This window comes from Macrotis lagotis, chromosome 1 (assembly GCF_037893015.1).
Source record: "Macrotis lagotis isolate mMagLag1 chromosome 1, bilby.v1.9.chrom.fasta, whole genome shotgun sequence".
In the NCBI taxonomy this organism is placed as follows: domain Eukaryota; kingdom Metazoa; phylum Chordata; class Mammalia; order Peramelemorphia; family Peramelidae; genus Macrotis; species Macrotis lagotis.
In genome coordinates this window covers 233,678,115-233,701,015 of record NC_133658.1, presented here as the reverse complement: position 1 = coordinate 233,701,015, position 22,901 = coordinate 233,678,115, and the positions used below count along the sequence as shown (strand labels likewise).

The 22,901-nt window shown below is 36.3% G+C and overlaps 1 pseudogene; it reads right to left on the bottom strand.

Moving 5' to 3' along the window:
- Positions 1–150: 150 nt before the first annotated feature.
- The window catches only part of LOC141487831 (uncharacterized), a 179,341-nt pseudogene continuing 156,590 nt past the window's right edge, over positions 151–22,901 (bottom strand).

Genomic DNA, 22,901 nt, shown 5'->3' with positions numbered 1-22,901 from the left:
AATAGCGGCGCGAGAGGGAGGGAGGGAACACGCTCGCCAAGCCGTGGCCGCGCCTCATTGGTCCACGGCTTCTCCGTTTATTTAAATAGCCAATGGGAATTGGCCGGGTAGAAAATCACGTCTTTACAGACAGTGAGTGGGGGAGGGCACTCAATGAAGTGAGCTGCCTGGGCTCCGCCCCTTGCCCGGCTCTGCTGGGCTCTGCCCGGTCCTGCCCCGCTCCTGCCCCGTTCCTGCCCCGCTCCTGCCCCGCTCCTGCCCCGCTCCTGCCCGCTCGCTCCTGGACTTGGCTCGTTGATAGCCTCCGTTTCTCGCCCCCTTGCCTGTTTGTTTCTCATCGTCTAACGTTTAACAATTAATAAACATAATACAGCATTTCTGTAGCGCCACGTGGGCTGCCAGGCTCTTCACCTCCCTTCCTGCCCTATTAGGCAGTTGCTATTATTATTCCCATTTTACAGATAAAGAAACAGCGATTTGCCCACGATTGACCCGCTATTAAGTTACTTTCTTTCCTTCTTTCCTTCCCTCCTTCCCTCCTTTCCTTCCTTCCTTCCTTCCTTCCTTCCTTCCTTCCTTCCTTCCCTTCCTTCCCTTCCTTCCTTCCTTCCTTCCTTCCTTCCTTCCCTTTCCTTTCTTTCTTTCTTTCTTTCTTTCTTTCGTTTTTACAAGGCAAATAGGGTTAAGTCGCTTGCCCAAGGCCACAGAGCCAAGTCCAGGGCAGGTGCTCTATCCACTGCACCACCTAGCTGCCCCTAAATGATATTTGCTATTAAGCTTCTAAGGCAAGACTTGAATTCCAGTCTGCCCTGACCTTGCCACCAAGCTACCCTAATACTTCTTTACTTTCTCCATTTTTTTTTTAGGTTTTTGCAAGACATTGGGATCAAGTGGCTTGCCCAAGGCCACACAGCTAGATAATTATTATTAAGTGTCTGAGGCCGGATTTGAACTCAGGTACTTCTGACTCCAGGGCTGGTGCCCTATCCACTGTGCCAGCTGCCCCGACCCTAACACTTCTTATTAAAATCTTCCAATCAGTCCTATCCTTGAACCTGGACCCCCATCTAAAACACACTGCTCCTCCACTTCCGAGCTCACTAGCTCCCTAGGCAGCCTATTTATGGTGACCTAAAATCAATTTATTGAGTATAAAGTACAGCAAGACTAGGCTCCAGGGAAACTAATACAAAAGTGAATCTGCAACAAGCATTTCCTAAGCTCCCACTGTGAGACTGCCCCCACCCTGCTACAGGTTGGGAAAAGAAAGGAATAAAGTCTCCATCCTCTAGGAACTTCCCATCCCCCTCCTCCCCTTTCCCTGCTTTCCCAAACTTCCTCTGCCCAGGGATGGGAGGAAGCACTTTACAATGTTATTTCATTGGCTAATTTTTGTACAATATTTAATAAGCAGCCTTCAGAAGTTGTATAAAGCAAAGGATGTGGGATTCCACTAATGCATCCTTAAGGTGATGGACCTTCCCCTCTAAGCCTGCTAACCTGACATTTTTGAGGACAGATATAGACTCTGTCTCTGAACTAGTGGTACTTGAAGTCTTTCCAATTTGGGAGGATCTGCCAGAACTTGCCCTCTGCTGGCAAAGCCTTTGAGAGTTGTGTCACCTTAACCCCAAGCACCCAAGAGTCATTACATTTATCCATTCTTCCTGAGAAAGAATGAGTTCTTCCTTGGCTCTGGAGAACCCAATTATTATATTAATGTCTACATGTTAAATGTCTTGGGATTTTTTAATGAAGATCTCATTGGGGGGGTGGCTAGGTGGCATGGTGGATAAAGCACCAGCCCTTGAGTCAGGAGTACCTGGGTTCAACTCCGGTCTCAGACACTTAATAATGACCTAGCTGTGTGGCTTTGGGCAAGCCACTTAACCCCATTTGCCTTGGGGAAAAAAAGCTAAATATATATATATAAAGATCTTATTGGGTAAATCACTAAGTCCATTTAAGCTTTAGTCTCTCTATCTGGAAATTGTGAAGGTTACTCTACACCTTCCAATTCCAGCTCTAAAGGAAGCATTGTATTTCATAGATCAAATATAAATTTTGACAAAGAACATCAACAAATTATTGGATTTAAAGCTGGAAGAGGCCTTTAGTTTTTTCTTTTGTTGAGGAGGAAATTGAGGATAAATCATTTGTCTAGAATTTTACTCAAGTATTCTGATTCCAGACACAATATTCTTATAACTGATGTGTCTCTGTACAAAATGTCTATTCTTCTATGGCTCCTTGTTGTTTCTCAAATAAGCACAAATCATTTGACTTGCATTTGAAGTCTTCCCCAAACTAGCAGACCCACATAAATATTTCCATATATAATTTCACAGTATTCCTTACCTTGTACTCTATCAGAGCCTCTCTTGTACCAACCTTTCTCTATCTTGCCTCAATGCCTTGGAGTCCCTCTCCTTCCTCCCCTGCAGCCTTCCCCCTACCCTTCATCATCACCTATGAAATTCTCAACCATCCTCTAAGATTTAGTTTAAGTGGCCCCTCTTCCTTGAACTGTTTCTTTCAATTTTAATTCCCTAAATCAGAAATGAAGATCCTTGTGTAGACTTCAATCTTTGTTCTAGAATTTTCTATCTTTCCTTTTTTAAATTATCTTTTGTATGTTTTTTTTAATGTGTGGTAATCAGGGTTAAGTGACTTGCTTAGGGAAACAGAGTGTCTGAGGTAAACTTTGCACTCAGATCCTCTTGACCCCAGGGCTATACTTTGTCCACTGTGCCACCTAGTTGCCCCTATTTTTTTTTGAATCATCAAAGAGTTGTACTACAAAAAAAAGAGAGGAGGGTCACTTACACCTGTTACTCTCTGGTTATCCACAACTGTCAAGAGAAGACCCTAGCACTTCATGGGCTCTCAACAGGAATACCTGCATAGAGGAGAGAGCATTGAACAAACTATTGAAGCTGGTTCTATGTGTATTTGTATATTCTTCCCATTCTTGACTAAATGGTAAGTTCCAAGGGGGCAGAGATCAGTGTGAAGGGTCCAATATGTTGATTTTCTGCTTAGCCGCTACTAAGGTGCTAGTGGACTATGCATTTGTGTCCACACACTGTATACATTAAGTTCTTATGAAGTTCAACAATTTATTGAGAATTCAGAATATTCTAAGTCCTTTTTCTCAGGGAGTTTGTTTATGGGCATAGTTCTTTCTTTTGTTGAGGGAGGCTGAGGTGATTTGATAGTTCCAGGGAACTCCTGGGCAAAAAATACCCTCCACCAATACAGATCAGCATTCAGTCTCAGAATTATCCAAAGTCACTGAGAAGTCAAGTGATGTTTGTCCTTTGTTCTCAAAGAAGACCACGACATCAGAGGGTTGATGCCATGACAAGCAAATGAATTGAATTTGAGTGATGAGTGCTGTGCTAAGTCACCAGCCTCACTTTCTCCTCCAAAGTCATCTGGGTCCAGTGACCAGATATGGGTCAGGATGACTGGAGATGGCCCAGGGTCACACATTTAGAGTCAAGTGTTTGAGATCAGATCAAGGCCAGTGCTCCATTCATTGCCCAAATCTCAAATTGTTATAGCTCTGAGAGGTAAAGTAACTAGCTTATGATCACATAGCCAGCTTCTTTTTCCTCTATTTGAATTCCATTGCTTAGTTGGCACATATTAAGTGTTTAATATTTGTTTATTAAATGACTGGGAGAGGAGGGACTTCAAACTATTTCTTGCCTCTAAGGCTGAATCTGCACTAGCCCACTTTGCTATTCTATATAAGCATATTTCTTTAGCTAGGCCAGCTAGATAGCACAGTGGATAGAGCGCTGATCTTAGAGCCAGTTCAAATACAACTTCAGACACTTGATACTTAATTGCTGTGACCTTGTACAAGTCACTTAACCCTGATTGCCTCACATCCAGGGCCATCTCCAGTCGTCCTGATCCAAATCTGGCCACTGAACCCAGATGGTTCTGGAGGAGAAAGTGAGGCTGGTGACTTAGCACAGCACCCCTCACTCAAATTCAATTCACATGCTTGTCATGGATGGCATCATCAACCTGATTTTGGGGTCTTTGAAAAATGAAGGACAAACATTACCATTTCTTTAGCTAATGAATCAAATGAGTTGAAGAAAAAGAGAAAAAGGAATTTTACTTAACAAAACTTATCTGAAAAAAAGACAAAAGACAAAAATGACTATATAAAAGAAAGGGGAAAATAAGTTGAGCAAAAGGAAGGGGTGACAACTGGAGGGAGGGAGGAGTTTGAGGGTAGGTGCAAAAGAGACATTGTGAATAGAGCTGCCTTAAACTAGATTTAACTAAAATAACTGGAGACAAAATATCCAAATTCTTAAAAACTCAAACCCTCAACATTAGAGATGAATAGAGAAAAAGATAAACCTTATTCTTATAGTTTTAAAGGTGAATGCGTTAAACAAGACAATAAGAAAAATGAGTAGCTAATTGGATAAGAAAACAAAATCCCACAATCCCTTGCTTACAAAAAGCACACCAAAAAACACACAAAGATATACACAGAAAGAATGTCTGGGGAAAAACAGTGTTATGCATTAGGGGGAATCTAGAAAAGCAAGAGTTGAAATCATATTATCAAACAAAGGAAAAAACTAACATCCACAAAATAAAAAGAGATTAAAAAGGTACTACATTTTGCTGAAGGAAATCATAGATAACAAACCAATATCAATATTAAACTAATATATTTTATATACCTCAGGAACTAAATTCTTCCTAGAAAAATGAACTAAAATACAAGAAGACACATAATATGATAGTGGTAGGAGATTTCAATGTCTATCAGTTTTTTATGAGTATAACAGAGATAAAAGGAACTATATAGAATAAAAAATTATGGAAATCAGTGCTATAATATTTGACATCTTCTAAATGTGAATATATAAGTACCATGTGGAATTTTACAAATATTGATTAGGGTACCGAGAAATAACAAACATATGTAAAATGAAAAATTAAATAAATATTTTAGATATAATACAGTAAAAATAGTAATCAGTCCAGATAACACAAATGAAAGAAACAGATCTAAAGAAATCCTAAATAATGAGTGGATCAAAGAATAAATCATAGAAACAAATATGTGACAGAAAATGATAAAAGTGAAGCATACCAAAATTCCTGGAATGCAACTAAAGCAGTCCTGTGGGGGGGGGGGCGAAAATCATATCACTATAAAGATACATCAACAAATTAAAAAGAAAATCAACTAATGAATTGAAAATACTTTTTTTAAAAAATTAGAATTGTGAAAGAATTATCCAAATCATAAGAGAAGTTCAAATAAAAAATCTAATATTTCACGTTACTACCTGCAAATTGCTAAACATGATAAAAGTGGCAATAATCAATGTTAGAAATATTGGAAATTTGGTATAATGGCATATTGCTCATTGAATTATGAAAAGTACTGCCATTTTGGAAAGCAATATAGAATTTTGCAAATAAAATAACTAATATGCATTTACCCTTAGATCAAAGATTATATTATTGAGCTTATACCCCAAGGAGACCATTGATAAGAGTAAAGTCATCATAAACAGCAAAATATTTGTAGCAGCATTTTCTGTGAGACCATAAAATTGGAAACAAAGTCAATGCCCATCAACTGGAAAATGATTCAACAAATTGTGGTATATGAATGTAGTAGAGTATTACTCTGCTGTAAGAAATAATGAGTGTGTTGAATACAGAATAGTATGGAAAAATCTACATGAACTGATAATGAATGAGATAAGCAGAGTCAAGAAAATAACATAAATAATAGCAAATACAATTTAAATGGAAAGAACAGCCATACACAAAGGCACATAAATAAAAAGTGAATGATGTTAAATTATAAAGAATAAATGTGGCTCAAAATAAGAGATATGAAGAGATGCTTCCAACCAACCACTTTATGTAGGTGGGAGAGTCATAAGACTTGCACATTGTACATATTTTTGAACTTTTTCAATCTATTAGTTGGTTATGTTGCCTTTTCTGTTCGTACGATTTTTTTTGTCTTTAAGAGTATTGTTTGTTTTATGGCATGGATAATGGGGAAAATTATGATTGGAAAAATCCTATCAATAAAAATGTACTGGCATGGCTAGGTGGCTCAGTGGATAGAACACTGGCCCTGGAGTCAAGGAGTTACCTGAGTTCAAATCTGACCTCAGACTCTTTTTTTTTTCTTTTCTTTTTTTTATTCTCATTTTGCACAAATGTATTTTTTACATTAATAAAATATTCTTGTTTAAGAGTAAACAAAATACCCTCTCCACCCATGAATATAGACTTGCTTGAGTGATAAAGGGGAGAGAAAAAAAATTAAAATAAAAAAAATAGTAATAATTGTAGGTATGGCCAGGTGGCACAATAGACGAAGCATCAGCCCTGGAGCCACGTGCACCTGAGCCCACATCCAGCCCTGTAGACCCAACAATCACCCAACCATGTGACATGCAAGCCACCCGATCCCCACTGCCCTGCAAAAACCAAAAAGAAGAAGAAAAAAGACCCAAAATAAAATAAAATAGTAATAATAGTAGGGGTGGCTGGGTGGCAGACAGAGCATTGGCCCTTGAGCCAGGAGCACCCGGGTCCAAATCTGGCCTCAGATACCCAAAGATCACCCTGTTATGTGGCCCCAGGCAGGCCACCCAGCCCCATTTGCCCTGCACCCTCCCCCAAATAATAATAATAAAAAATATGCTTCAGTCTTTGTTCCAACACCAACAACTCTGTCATGGGTGGATCACATTCTTTATGGTAAGTCCATCGCAAAAGTTACTTCCATATTTTTCCAACAGTGCCATTGCTGAACACAACTCCCTCCTTTCTTATTTCTCCACTACCATGTACTTTATTTTCTCACTTCTTTCACAATGACTCTGCTGTAGGGTTGCTGAGTGGCGCAGCAGACAGATCCCTGGTCCTGGGGCCAAGAAGCCCTGAGCCCCCCTACCACCCCTTAGGCCCAGCATCCACCTGGCCCTATGGTCCTGGACAGGCCTTCCAATCCCAGCCCCTTGCAAGAAGTAAAAAAGAAAATGTGTTATATCTGACCACTCTCCTCCCATGGTCCATCCTCTCCTCCATCACTCACATCCCCCCCTTCCCCCTGACCCACCCCTTCTTACTCCAGATGTCTATACCCCATTGAGTATATATGCTGTTTCCTCTCCTAGCCACCTCTGATGAGAGCAAAGGTTCCCTCATTCCCCCTTGTCTACCCCCTTCCATATCATTGCAATAGCTCATTGTAATAAAGAAAAATCTTATTATATGAAATATCTTGGCCTATTCCCCCTCTCCTTTTTCTTTCTCCCATTACATTTCCCTTTTTTTCTATTGACTCCATTTTTACACCATATTTTATCTTCGAATTTAGCTTTCTCCTGTGCTTCAACTATAAAAGCTCCCTCTACCTGCTCTATTAACTGAGAAGGTTCATATGAGTATTATCAGTGTCATTTTTATATGCAGGAATACATGCAGTTCATCATCATTAAATCCCTCATATTTTCCCCTTTTCCTCCAATCTCCATGCTTCACCTGAGTCCTGTATCTGAAGATCAAACCTTCTGTTCAGCTCTGGCCATTCCAAAAGGAACATTGGAAATTCCCCTGGTTCATTGAAAGTCCATCTTTTTCCCTGGAAGAGGACATTCAGCCTTGCTGGGTAGTTCATTCTTGGCTGCATTCTAAGCTCTTTTGCCTTCTGGTATATTATATTCCAAGCCCTACGAGCTCCAATGTAGTTGCTGCTAAGTCCTGTGTGATACTGACTGCAGCTCCACGATATTTGAACTGTGTCCTTCTGGCTGCTTGTAATATTTTCTCTTTGACTTGGGAGTTCTGGAACTTGGCTATAATATTCCTAGGGGTTGGTTTTTGGAATTGCTTTCTTGAGGGGAATCGGTGGATTCTCTCCATTTCTATTTTGCCCTCTGCTTCTAGAATATCAGGGCAATTTTGCCGTAGTAATTCGTTGAAAATGATGTCAAGGTTCTTTTCCTGATCATGACTTTCAGGTATTCCAATAATTTTTAAATTATCTTTTCTAAGTCTGTTTTCCATATCAGTTGTTTTTTCAATGAGATATTTCACATTTTCTTCTAATTTTTCATTTTTTTGGTTTTGAAGTATTGATTCCTGTTCTGGTAAATTCATCAATCTGCTGAATTCTATTCTTTGTCTGAAGGATTTGTTCTCCTCAGAGAGTTTTCTTATCTCTTTTTCCATCTGGCCAATTTTGCTTTTTAAAGCATTCTTCTCCTCAATAACTTTTTGAACTGTTTTATCCATTTGACCTAAGCTGGTTTTTCGCATGCTATTTTCTTCAGCATTTTTTGGATTTCCTTGACTAAGTTGCTGACTTCATTTTCATGTTTTTCCTGCATCCCTCTCATTTCTTTTCCCAGTTTTTCTTCTAACTCCCTCATTTGATTTTCAAAGTCTTTTTTGAGCTCTGTCATAGCCTGAGCCCAATTTCTGTTTTTCTTGGAGTCTTTAGATGCAGGAGCTTGTGCTTCCTCATCTTCAGACTTAGTATTTTGATCCTTCTTGGGCTCATTTGCAAAATATTTCTCAATGGTGTTCCTCTTATTTCTCTGCTTGCTCATTTTCCCAACCTGGTCCTGGTTTGGGGGTACTTCCTGAGTTTTTGGGACACTCCCACAAGGATCTCAGTGTGTGAGGCTCTGTCCTCTTTCCTGGTCTGTGAATGACCATATGCTTCTGTTCCTGGATCTAGGCTGCCTGCAAAACCACATTGCTTGCTGTGTGCCCTAAGGGCTGGGTTCCACGTGCTCGCTCTGGCAGAGGTCCCCAGCTGTTCCCCCACTTTGTGCCTGGTGCTCCCCGGGATGTAGATCAGGAGACTCCCCCGCTGCTTGAGCTGGGGTTCCCAGCTCCCGGGAGGCTGAAGTTCTTTTGCTCTGGTGGGCCGCCCCTTTGACCCTGGGGAGCAGAGACTTTCTGTTCTTTTCCAGGTTACCTTGAGTAGGAGAACTGCCTCATTGGGTCCCTTTGTAGGTTCTGTCACTTGAAAGTTTAGTTAGAGTCCTTAGTTTAGAAGTTTTGTCAGAGAGCGCCTAAGACTCTATCCTTTCTTGTTGCCATCTTGGCTCCGCCCCCTCCCCCAACCTCAGACTCTTAATCATTACCTGACTGTGTAGCCTTGGGCATGCCACTTGATCCCATTTGCCTTGCAAAAACCTAAAAACAAAAAGGAAAAATGTATTAAGATAACTATAATTAATTTTATTTTATCCATTTATAGTGAAGCTTATGACTCTAGATCATGAAGACTATGACAACAGAATCTATGCTTTGATTGGGATTTACCAAGTTAGAAAGGCCTTGGGTATTAGTATTAGCCCAGTGATAAATGAAATTTTGATTCTGGCATTTAAAAGTTGGAAAGGGTCATAGAAGCAGCCTAGAAGTACTTTAACAGGAAATCCTTCTTCATTATCTCCAACAAGTAATTCTCCTACTTTCATTTAAAGACCTCCAGTGATGTAGAACCCACTGACTGTCTAGGCAACTCATTCCACTTTTGGACATCTAAGGGTTTTGTATTTTTTCTACATTTTGTACATTTATTGTAATGATATGATTATATTTGTCTCTCTGAAACTTATGATTCTTGTTTCTGTCTTCTTGGACTAAACTGCTGCTTCTTCCACATGGCAATTTTTCAAATATTTGAAAACAGTTATTGTGTCTTCAGTCTCTTCTTCTCTAAGCTAAACATTCAAGATAGGAAAAGGTTAAGTGACCTTCTCAAACTTAAATGCCATAAATAAAAATATGTGAGTAGGACAAGGGCTAGGACCTTTCTGAATGCCATGAAACTATTGGGATGAGTCCTGGATGTCTATCAAATTCAGTTGATAATGCTTTGGAAACTTGTTCCTACAATCTTACAGCTAACAAGTATTGATTCTTACTAATACTTATTTCAGACTCAGGGATTGTTAATGTTTAAAAAGTTTTTTTTTCTCTTGTTTTCATTAGCAGTAAGCCTGAGAGAGCCATAAATAAATTTACCTGGAAGGATCTCAAAAACCATGTCTCCCACACATAAGTTACAATTTCAGCATGATTTCTCTGTAGCTGACAGCACTGATTAAAAAAAAAAATCAGATGTACAAATAAAGGATGTGGGGACTTGAGATTAGACAATAAGTTGAGTGGGGAAAAAATCTGGTGATTTGAGTAGACTCTGATATAGCAGCTTGTAGAAGTTATTACCAGCTCTGGCTGTGCTAATAGGATTACTGTGTCTGAATGATAAAGAGAATAGTCTCATTGCATTCTGCCCTGGTTAGATTACAGTCAGAATACCCTCTTCATTTCTTTTAGGAAGACCATTGAGAAATTGGAGCACTCTAGAGGGCTATGACCAAGAAAATGAGAAGACTGGAAATTATATCATTCAAGGGTCAGTTGAGGGAATTGAGGACATTAAGTCTAGAGAAGAAAAAGCTTAGGGGAAAATATGACATTGGATTTCAAATATAGTTGATAATTGTCATTTGAGCTATTTTTCTTCTATTGTCTCCCAAATACTGAATTAATGAATTCTGTGTCAATGTTCTCCTGGAAATTACAGGGTTAGGTTCCTATGAGCCTCTGGTCATAACATTTGCTTTATCATTTTTATGAGTGACTTCATGTTCTGATTGGTTAATTTCCTCTTCTGATAATGATTAATTAACATTGAACTCGTGGCCAACAGCTCTGTAACTCACTCCTGATCCCTAACATGTATTTTCTCCATAAGACTTATCACAGGTTTCTTGCATTTGGGTACAACAGCACTGTATTTGAAGATCATTTTAAAAAGTGAAATCAATAAAAACAAAAAAAAGCAAAAAACCCACATTGAACTAAATATACCATAAAAAGAACACTTGTTTCTAATATGAGAGCTGAAATAAGAAGCCAGAGCTTTACCTTGTTCAGTCTTAGCTGCGAATGTTTCTGATCAGTGACTCATATTTTTCCATTACCTTCCATATCTGTGAATGACTATGAAAGTACTAAGAATATTGATTCCAGGGTTACAAATAGCTTTTAATCAGTAAGGCAAATTTGCAATATGAAATCTATAATTACTGAGGATTAACTGCATTTGAAAACAAATGGTCATAAAGAGGAGAGAGCTGACTTCTTGTTCTTAAATGGGTAGAAGTACAAAGAGGTGGATTTAGACTTAACATCAGGGCAAAAAAACCCAAACCTGGTTATCTGGAAGTGTAATGGGACACTAGAAAACTATGAGCTTCCCATTATTTAATGTCCTCACTTGTAGACTAGATGATCATCAGAAATGTTGAAGAAGTAAATTGCTATTTGGGTACAGGTTGGACTAGATGTTTTCTGAAGTTTCTTCTAGACTGAGATTATAGAATATAATATAAGATAAAAATAAATGATAATGGTTTAGTTTTTCTTAATGGTATTTCTATTTTTAAGGGGAAACAATTTCTTCTGTCAAAGGAATTATTTCCCAATAGTGGGATCTTAAGAATTGAGGACCTTTTCCAAGACAGTTATATTTTTGGTCAGATGCCTTCCCACACTCCTCAGATGACACTATTTAATGTGCCTTCTTATTTGAATTAAGGTGAAGATGAGTTCTGATGGAAAGATTCAGAGACTGGGATAATCAAGCTGTATGTGGATAAAAGCAACAGGGTTAAGTTAATTCGGATAGAATATCTGTCTGAGTAGAAAGAAGGATGGTAAAATATATTTTCCCTTTCTTTTTTGCCAAGCCTGGATTTCAGATTGGATAAGTCAGTCCGAGGCTAAGTTTTCCCTATAGGATCATACAATGTTAGGAGTAGGAGGATCCTAAGAGATCATCTACTCATATTTTCTTTTTTTTAGATTAGAAAGTTAAAGGTTAAATGACTTCTCCAAGATCTCAGTGCAAATTAGTTCCAGAGTGAGGATTAGAACTCAGTTCATAGAATCACAGAATGTCAGAGCTGGAAGGGATCTTAAAAAATCATCTAATCAGGGGGCAGCTAGGTGGCTCAGTGGATAGAATACTGGCCCTGGAGTCAGGAGTAATTGAGTTCAAATCCGGCCTTAGACACTTAGTAATTACCTAGCTGTGTGGCCTTGGGCAAGCCACTTAACCCCATTGCCTTGCAAAAAACAAAACAAAACAAAACTACCTCCCCCCTAAAAATCATCTAATCCCAAATAAAATAAGAAAGAATTTAAAGAGGTGAATAGACTCTTAAATAAGCTAGTTACAATAGCTACATAGAGGTAATTGAATGGGAATAGAAAGGAATATACCCTTTTCTCAGTGATACATGATAATTTTATAAAAATTGAATATAGAGTATAAAAAAAGTTAAATGCAGAAAACAAATATTAAATTCATCTTCTTCAGATTACAAAGCAAAATTATTTTTAACAAGGGATCTTGGAAACATAGATTAAAAACTAATTGGAGATTAACAACCTAATTTTAAAGAATGAGTGAGTTAAAGAAACAATCATGAAAACAGTATTTTCACTAAAGAGAATGACAATAATGAGACAACATATCAAAACCCCGTGAGATGTAGCAAAAGTAGTAATTAGAAGAAAATTGTATGTCTAAATGTATATCAATAAAATAGAGAAAGAACAGGCCAATGAGTTGGGTATGTAATTTTAAAAAAACTGAGAACAAACTAACCATTCTTAATTAAACTCCAGATTGGAAATGTCAAAAATTAAAAGTAAGATAATAAAACTGAGTGTTAGAAAACCACTGAATTAAAAAATAAAACTAGGACTTGGTTTTGTAAAAAAAAAACCCATAGTAAAATAGATGAGCTATTAATAAGATTTTTAAAAAAAGAGAAGAAAACCAAATCACTAATATTACAAATGAAAATAATGAAGATAAAATCAAACCAATCATGATGAGTTATTTTCCCAGTAATATGATAATAAATTTAAAAGAATTGAAATAAAATTAATAAATTTAATAAATAAATTTAAATGAAATGAAAGAATACATACAAAAACATAAACACAATTAACAGAAGAGGACGTATATCTCATAAATGTATTTTACAAAAAGAAGTTGAACAGGTCATAAATGAGTTTCCTAAGGGAAAAAAGCATCAGAATCAGATCTATCAGGATTTATAAATAAATTCTACCAAACAATAAATATCAACTAAATTCAATATTAAATAAATTAACTGAAATACTAGGCAAAGAAGGGGTCTTATCAAACTCCTTTTCTGAAATAAATATTAGTACCAGATCTCTAAACCAGGAAGAGCAAAAGTAGAAAAAGAAATTTATAGATAATGAATATGGATGTAAAAATCTTAAAATACTAGCTAGTAGACTATAACAATATATTACAAAGATTATGCATTGTGGAATGCAGGGATGATTTTACATGATGAAAACTTTTAATATAATTATTAAATCAATGACAAAAGTAACAAAAATTATATGGTTATATCAATGGATGCAATAAAAAAAGATTTTGAATTAGATCAGGTGAAAAACAAGGGTGCCCATTGTCACCAATATTATTCAGTACTTCATTAGAAATGATAGCAAGAGGGGGCGGCTAGGTAGCATAGTGGATAAAGCACCGGCCCTGGAGTGAGGAGTACCTGGGTTCAAATCGGGTCTCAGACAGTTAATAATTACCTATAGCTGTGTGGCCTTGGGCAAGCCACTTAACCCCTTTGCCTTACAAAAATAAAAATAAAAAAAAAAGAAATGATAGCAAGAGCAATAAGATGAGAAAAAGAAATTAAAATTGTCAGAATAGACAATGAGTAATAAAACTATCTCTTTGAAGATAAGATGATGATATACTTAGAAAATTCTAAAGATTTAGCTAAAAAGTTGGTGAAAACAATAATTTAACAAAGTAGCAGAGTAAGTCCATATAAATCATTAGCATTTCTATATCTCATCAGCAAAATTCTAAAAAAAAGTAAGAGAAATCCCATTTAAATTAATTTTAGACAATATAAAATACTTGGGAGTATACTTTGCCAAAACAAACAGGAATTTCATGATCATAATTATAAAATACTTTTAAAAGAAAGTTTTAATATATTTGGAGAAATATTAATTTCGCATATACATATGATGGTTTTACTTAATCTATTCAATGTCATCTAATGAAATTATAGAAAATTACTTTAACCAAACTAGAAAAAATAAGAATACGATTCATTTGGAAGAACAAAAGATCAAGGAAAAAACCCCATAAAGGAAGGAGGTTTAACAGCACTAGATTTTAAACTATATTTTAAGGGAGTAATTAACAAAAATATCTGGTACTATCTAAGAAATAGAACGTAGATCAATGGAACAGAATAGACATACAAAACAGTATCAAGTGTCTATGGTAACTTTGTGTTTGACAAATATATAGATTTAAACTTTTAGGATAAGAATTCATTATTTGGTAAAGATTGCTGGGAAAGTTAGAAAGCAATCTAGCAGAAATAGGGCATAGATCAATATCTTACACCATTTACTAACATAAGGTAAAAATGAATATATGACCTAGATATTAAAGAAGAATCAAAAGAAAATTAGAAGATGAAACATATTACATAATAAACATGGATAAGAACTAAATATATGAATAAACAAGAGAGAACATTGTGAGTAATGGATAATTTTGATTACATTAAATTAAATTTTTTTGAACAATTAAAATGAATGAAGCCAAGATGAGAAAGAAAACAGAAATTTGAGAGAAATTTTTTATAGTTTCTCAGATAGAGGTCTCATATCTCAAATATGTAAAGGAATTTATCAAATATAAGAATAAGAGTCATTCCCCAATAAGTAAATGATCAAAGGACATGAATAGGTAGTTTTCAATGAAAAAATCTAAACTACATATATATATATGTATATATATATATTCATATAAAAATACTCTAAATCACTATTGACCCGGGAAATGTAAATTAAAACAATTTTGAGATATCTTATATCCCTTAGATTGACTAAAACAATAGAAGGGAAAGTGACAAATGTTGGAGGAGATGTGCAAAAATTGAACACTAATTCAATCTGGAATTATGCCCAAAGAGAAAACTGTTTCTGTTCCAGCAATACTATGGTTAGTTGTATTCCCCAGGTGATTAGGGTAAACTTAAGTTCTAAAATTATTATAGCAGTTCTCTTTGTGGTGACTAAATACTAGAAATTAAGGGTATGCCCATCAATTGGGGAATAGCTAAACAAGTTGTGACATATGATTATGATGAACTATTAACTACTGGACATAAGAAATAATGAGTTGATTGATTTTAGAAAAATATGGAAAGACTTGCAGGAAATAATGGAGAATAAAATGAGTAATATTCCTCTAAGAGCAACTTTGAAGGGCTAAGTCATTTTGAGTTCTTAATTCAACTATAAAAGTCCTATGAAGTAGGATTCTACACATGTCCAGGAAAGAACTGAAAAACAGAAGTATATATAGTATTGTTTTACACATATAATACATATTTATATTTAATGATAGCATTCTCTAGATGATTTTTTTTAATAAGGAGGGAATTTAGAAAGTGCAAGATAGAGTACAAAAAAAACAGAAGAAAGCACAGAAAAGCTTAGCTATTAAAGCTATCAAAAGATAGTTTTGAAATAGATGTGTGGTGTTTATCATATAGTTTTTAAAAAGTTTGAAATGGAAATTTATGATTTTATATTGAATCCTCTTTTGATGTTGTGTTCTATACATGGAAATATTCCTTTTTTTGTTGTTTTTGTATTTAAGTTCAAAATATATATATTAAAAAAAACTTGTAATCTCCAAACATTTTTGATCATATAACTTATCTCAACATATCTATATTTACTTCCTTAAAGGTTATATACTACATATAAATGATACACATAAAACTTCCAAAAAACCAGGAATTTTTGAAAGGATGAAATAAAGATAAAATAATAGGGAATTTTGCCTTTGTAGTTGCTACCTGTACCTGGTTTGGATTAGGTAATAACTTCCTTGAGGAATTTGTGCCCTGGCGAACTGTGATGCCATGATGGCAAATCATCAGTGTGAGAGTTTGGAGTAGGGGAATATTGAAGGACATATAGCAATTATGTTTAAGACAAAACCTACCATTTGTCATGGGTAGGAAGAAGGTAGAATACTACCCATTTCCCTATCCCTGCAATCAGTTTGTTCACATACCCTTTGTAGTCAAGTTATGATCCCAAAAGATGTTCCAAGGTTTAGCAGGGCATTTCAGTTCCCACTATGGAGATTATATCAGTTCCTTTATTTTTTGCTGATAAGGAAACTGAGCCCTAAAGATCAGAAGTGTTTACCCAAAGTCAAAAGCTGGTAAGTGGCAGAACTTGGAACTTGAGTCAGATCTTTTATCTCCAAATCCAATGTTCTTTCCACAAAATCTTGTTCTCCTAAAACGTTTAAAATACTGGTTCCATTCTTCCACAGTGTTCTTCTAGGCCAGTCTTACCTACCTTTGTAAGTTCATGCTGCTGGCTCACCTACCTAAGAATGTGATCTGTTTTCTATTAAGTCTCTAATCTTCTACTCCAATGATTTTTCAATAATTCAAGAAATTCTAACATGAAACTCACTATGGGTTATGCCAGTCTTTGGCTTTTAAAGGGGAGATTTTTAGGAGTTTTGATCTATAGTACCTAAAACTCCTTCTTCCCCTTTGCACTTGATAAAATTGAAAGATGTTGGAGGGCAGATGACAAGACCTGTAGCAGGAGTACATGACTTGCCACCTCTCTAGTAGGTTCCCAGCTCTAGACTTTAAACTTTCTTTTATGTATTGTATGGTCATGTACTTTTGCTGCAAATTGCCATTGTTGGTGGAGGGAGTTGGAGGAGGGGAGAAAGAAAAATCAGAACTCTTGGAAAGATGGACTCTTGTTGGAAGAAACTTCCTCTATGCTGGCCTATAATAAAGATCCTATATGGACCATTTTACTTTTTTTTCTTCTTTTTTTTTAACCTATATAAGACTCATAGCCAAGGGGACCCTCCTTCACAAGCTGTTTCAGTTCTGAACTCACACAGTCAATATTCAATCCTGGGCAACTTCTAAGTCAGGGAGTCTAGATGAAAAAATGTCATTTCACATGGAGATAACATTAACAAATTTTATTGTTACTCAGAAGGGGAAGAGGAGAAAAGCTGTTAACCCAGTCACTGTTGGCATGTGGCCTCCATGCACCAGTGGTCAGAACATAGTGAGGGATAGAGTTTCTGTTCTCCAGTAGAAGGTCAAGAGCATCTTCAGAATCAAATTTAAAGTGTCTCTAAGGGCAGTGTATTTTTAAACTTTAATAGCATAAAACTGCACTAAGACTTTTAAGATACCCTATATTTTTTGAAACAAAGAACCAGTGTGATATTGATACTAATCAGAATGAGAACATTTTCTAAAATAAATAATAAGAAAGAAGAATGTGGAAGAGAAAAATAGGATTGAGGAATAGGGAAGTAGGTGACAACCCATGTGGCACTATTTAGCAAGAGGCTAGAAAGGATTAATGTACAATTGTTGAATTTATAAGCTTTGGCATACTTGTATCCTGGCTGAGGCTATAAAATCAAACTGATTTTAACCAGTTAATATAGTCTGACCTCTAAAGAGAGGTAACTGTTCTTTTTTCATATTCTCTGGCTCATTGTACCTCCCACTCCAGAGTACCACTCTGGGAGAAATCTTGAAAACAAAATTAAGAAATGATTCTTATCTTAGATATCTCTGAAAGGGATTAATAGGATATAGTCTAGAAAAGCATCCAATGTGCAGTTATAGGACTGTAGATAATGTATATACAGTTATTTATCTCCTCCATTACAATGGAGACACTGGTAACATGAGAGACTCATAAGTTTGCATTGATAATTTGCAAATGAAATTGATCACTACTCTTGTACAGCCTGGATTAACTGATTCCTAGAGATTGATAATTTAAAACAGTAAAATATGAAATCCAGCAATATTATTCTATTTCCCAAATATAAATCTATGATTTACACAATCATAAATTTTCCAGCTGGCTTTGTTAAGATGATCCTATGTGCAAAACACTGTTAAGCTTCCATATCTTTAGAGATTGTTGGCAAATATAATTATAATATTCCTTCCCTTGAGCACAAACAAGACTAGGCATATGTTGCAAGAGTATTGCATACCATTTCACTTAAGAAATCAAGATAATGGGGTGGCTAGGTGGCACAGTGGATAGAGCACTGGCCCTGGAGTCAGGAGTACCTGAGTTCAAATCCGGCCTCAGACACTTAATAGTTACCTAAGTGTGTGGCCTTGGGCAAGCCACTTAACCCCATTTGCCTTGCAAAAAAAAAAAAACAACCCTAAAAAAAAAAGAAATCAAGATTAAAGCTTCCATTCTGGGTCACTAGGCTATCTCTTGTGTACTAGCCAACAGGAACAGTAATAGTGATTCCTAGGCAAAGTCAAAACAAAGAATGTGAATCATTTTTGGATATTGGATAATAGTCGCAATTAGTGACAGCTAGATATGAACTCTATTACTCTCTACTCCCTAGCATGCAACTTGCTCTCCCATCTACATACCTTTGACTGAAATATCCTTTTTCCCCATCTTTACCTATTGAATTCCCCCCCCCCCATGCCTCCTACCCAGATTAACTGTCCCTTAAAGGTTAGATAAGCTCAGTGAATAGAGTGTATGGCTTGGAGTTAGAAAGACTGGATTCAAATCTGATCTCAGATACTTACTATCTGAGTGGCCTTGGGCAAGTCACTTAACTCCATTTCCCTCAATTTTCTCATCTGTAAAATGATTCAGAGAAGGGAGTAGAACAATGTCAGTTATAACTGAAAATGACCAAACAACAACTTTCATGAAGTCCTTGAGCAAGTTTGTCTCTTTACAATAGGGCATTTGGTTTTGCATCTCTGTATTGTTATTAATAAGAAGCAGGAAGACATGGTGCTTGTAGACCTGGACCTTAAGTTAAGAAGATCTGGACTTCACTTCTGGTACCTACTGTCTATGCAACCCCAGACAAGTCCCTTAACCTCTCAGATTATCAGATATCTTTTGAAGGCTCTAAATTATAGAAAAAGTTATTAATCAGTAGTAGAATTATTCCTAGCCAGGAGTTGTAGGAAACTGTAGGTCTGTTCTGAAATAAGGGGGTGGGGAGAAGGGATGACTATGTATTTCTGTGTTTTATTGTTATCTGTGACGATGTAATTTCCTAGATTATAAACTTTATGAGGGTAGGGACTCTTGAATTCAGTGTAGAGTAGACTGTTTTTGCCAAGCAGACTCTTGACATTCACAGAATGAGGACAGCCTATCAGAGTTGCACTTTCAGCAGTAGTTTGAATTCTTGGTGATTTAGCCTGAGAAAGGCCTCAGTGTCTAGTATCTTCTCCTGCTGAGTGATCTTCAGAATTTCTCTAAGATAATTCAAATGGAAGCAATTAATTTTCCTGGCTTAGGCTGGTAGACTATCCAGGTTTCACAAGTAGAGCATTGAAGTCAGAACAACAACTTTGAAGAACTTTACTTATATAGTCAGTTTAAAACCTCTTCTCTCCCACATTTTCTTTTGGAACTTCTCAAACATTGAGCTAAATCTGGCAATGTGGGTGTCAACCTCATTATCAATATGTGACTCTCTGGAAAATATATGGCCATGGGAAGTGTACTTATCCACAGCATTCAAAACTTCTCCATTTGCTGTAAACAATGGTTTCACATCTGCATAGTGTGGTGCTGGCTGATGGAGCACCTGTTGTTTTCTTCATGTTAATTGTCAGGCTCAAATGAGCACAAACAGCCGAGAATCAATTCATACTTTTGCTGCATCTTAACTTTGGAGGCTGTATTGAGTGCACAATCATTTGCAAGCAAAAAAAAAATCATACACAATACTTATTGTTAGAATGCCAAAAAGACTATTTTGTAGAGTATTGACATAGGGTAAGAGCTCACAGGGTGGTCAAAAAAAGAGATATAAGGACACTCTAAAAACCTTTCTTAAGAACTTTAGAATTGACTGTGTGACATAGGAGATACTGGCATAGGACTGGTCAGCAGGGCACGACCTCATTAAAGAAGATGATGTATTCTATGAGCAAAGCAGTATTGTCATAGCTCAGGAAAAAACCTGAGATGCACAAATTTAGAAAATCCACCTTAAATGTTCACACATCCTATTTGTGCCCAACCTATGGTAAAGCATTCATTTTATTTTATTTTAAGTTTTTGCAAGGCAATGGGGTTAAGTGGCTTGCCCAAGGCTACACAGCTAGGTAATTATTAAGTGTCTGAGGCCGGATTTGAACTCAGGTACTCCTGATTCCAGAGCTGGTGTTCTATCCACTGCTCCATCTGGCCACCCCATGGTAGAGCATTCAAAACTCATCTTGATCTTATCAGTCCAGTTGGACACTCTGAAAAACTTGACTCTAGTACTCTAGTATAGGGAAGTCAATTTGGTCCTCTTCTATAATGAAGTACAACAACCAACCAAGTAGAGTGCTAGACTTCAAATCATATCTCTGACATTATTAGCCAAGTGATCACTTCATTTAATCTCTCTGAGCATCAGTTTCCTCAACTGTAAAAGGGGGATAATAATTTGCGTAATACCTACCTCACAGGATTCTTGTGAGGATGAAATAATATGTAAGATGCTTTGCAAATTTTGGAATGCTCCGTAAATGTCAAATATAATTGTTATTCCTATCTAATTCAGTCTTTCTGTTCTTGAGTTCATAACTTCCCCTTTTTTTCTTCTGTTGGACCTCTCACTCTATCACAAATACCATTCTTTCTTGTTAGTTTTCTATCTCCCATATTCTTCTTGTGCTTGAAGAAAACTGTTTTTTTCCTAGATTTTTCATTTTCAGCCATGTGACCTCACTCTCCAAAAAGATCTGCTCCTTTTCTAATGCCATTTTACAAAACTTAATGAGATGGTGTCAACACATATACTTCCCACTCTTATTTTCAGATTACTCCTCTGCTATTATCTCTGAGTGAATCTCTCCTTCAATAGATCATTGTTGTGGTCATAAGTCAGTTTTTTGGTCACTCCCCTATCTTTTCCAAAGAATTCTGTGGTTCATTGCCCCAATCATTGCTTTCATATTTTGAGATTTCAGTGCTCAATGTTCAAATATCCTTGCCTCCAGGTTCATGCTCCTCCTCACCTCCCATTACCTTCATCTCCATTCTAACTTAGTCACTCAAAAGGATGTTCACAGTATGAATTTTACCATCAATCATCAATAGTTAACTAATTTAATCATCTTTCCCCTTACACACTGAATTAGATGCCTGGATATAACAAAGATAAAAATGAAATAATCCCTTTCCTTATGGAAATTACATTCTATAGGGAAGAGACAACATGTATATATAACTCTATAAATGTGTGATCACATCAGTCCTATCTTTTATAACTTTTGTTCATGTTTTCCTAAAAGTTGACTCCAGAGTGACCACCCAAAACATTGGAAGCTTTCTTTGTTTCATACACAATATACATTTTATTTTTATGTACACTCTTACAGATATGTATAAATTGTTGTGTCAAATTATATTGAATAAAAATGAATTCTTGCTAGCAACGTATTCTGTTTACACAGACACATTTCATATATTCAAATCTGGGATATTTAGAGAGCAATGCAAAATTTCATTTATGAGTGATGGAACATTATTGATGGCTGACACATTCACAAAGTCAATGAAAGCAAATTGTGCAAACATAAGAAATCCTTTTTTCCCTTACTTATAAAGCTATCAGTAAAGCACTGTCTTGCCTACTTCTCATTCTTCCCTTTTGCCACATGACCACTTCATCTTCTCTTCCTTTCATACAACTGCTTGATGACATCTTTTACTCCTCTTCTTTGGAGTTAGTTACATCAGTAAAATATTAGCATTTATGATATAGACCCTAGCTTACATGGGAAGTTTGAAGTATTTACCAAAGCAATCCAGTCTGCTTTCTTCCTTTTGTTTAACTCTGGATCCAGTTCATTGTCCACTTGCATTATTTGTTGCAAATATACATCCTGAAGGACAAACTCGTTATGGTGTGAGGGTTGGGACATTCTTTAGCTTTTCCTTGTATCTCCAATGTAAGTACAGTTCCTGTACATCATAGATAATTAAGAACTTAATGACTGATTGACTTAAAAATTATTTATTTAAAATTTTATTTTTTTCCCTAATTACAAGGAAAAATAATTTTAAACATTAATTTCCTAAAATTTGAATTCCATAATTCTCACCTTCCTTCTCTCCCTTTCCTTCCTCTATCACCGAAAAGGCAGACAATTCACATAGGTTATACATGTGCTGACTAATTTTCTTGAAGGCTTCTGGAGTCAAAGAGACTTCTCTTTAACATATAGACAGCTAACCTTAGCCTGCAAGGGAACATCTCTTCACATGTTCTACAGTCTGTCTCTCTAAGGCATATTCCCTTATATGTCATCATAATTCTCCTTTCTATAACTTTCTATATTTCCCATGTACGTGTGACAATCATCATTATACCCATTTGCTATTCTTCCCACTGATAATGGGTCCCACACTGATGGGACTGTCCCTAAACTTGAGCCCAAGGGAGATTTTGGAGTTGGAATTGGCTTTGTGCTCTTTAAGACTTAAGCTTAGCCCTTTATTTATTTTTTTTAATACCTTTGAAGTGAATATTTATAAAAACTAATCCAGCTGTTAGTAATAAATGGAATTGGGATGCAGGTCAATAGAGGGAACACCCTGGGTACATGTTAGAGTCATTTTCAGAGAACCTAGACATCCCCCAGACCTCCTTGAGTACCTGAGAACCCTGGAGAGAAGGG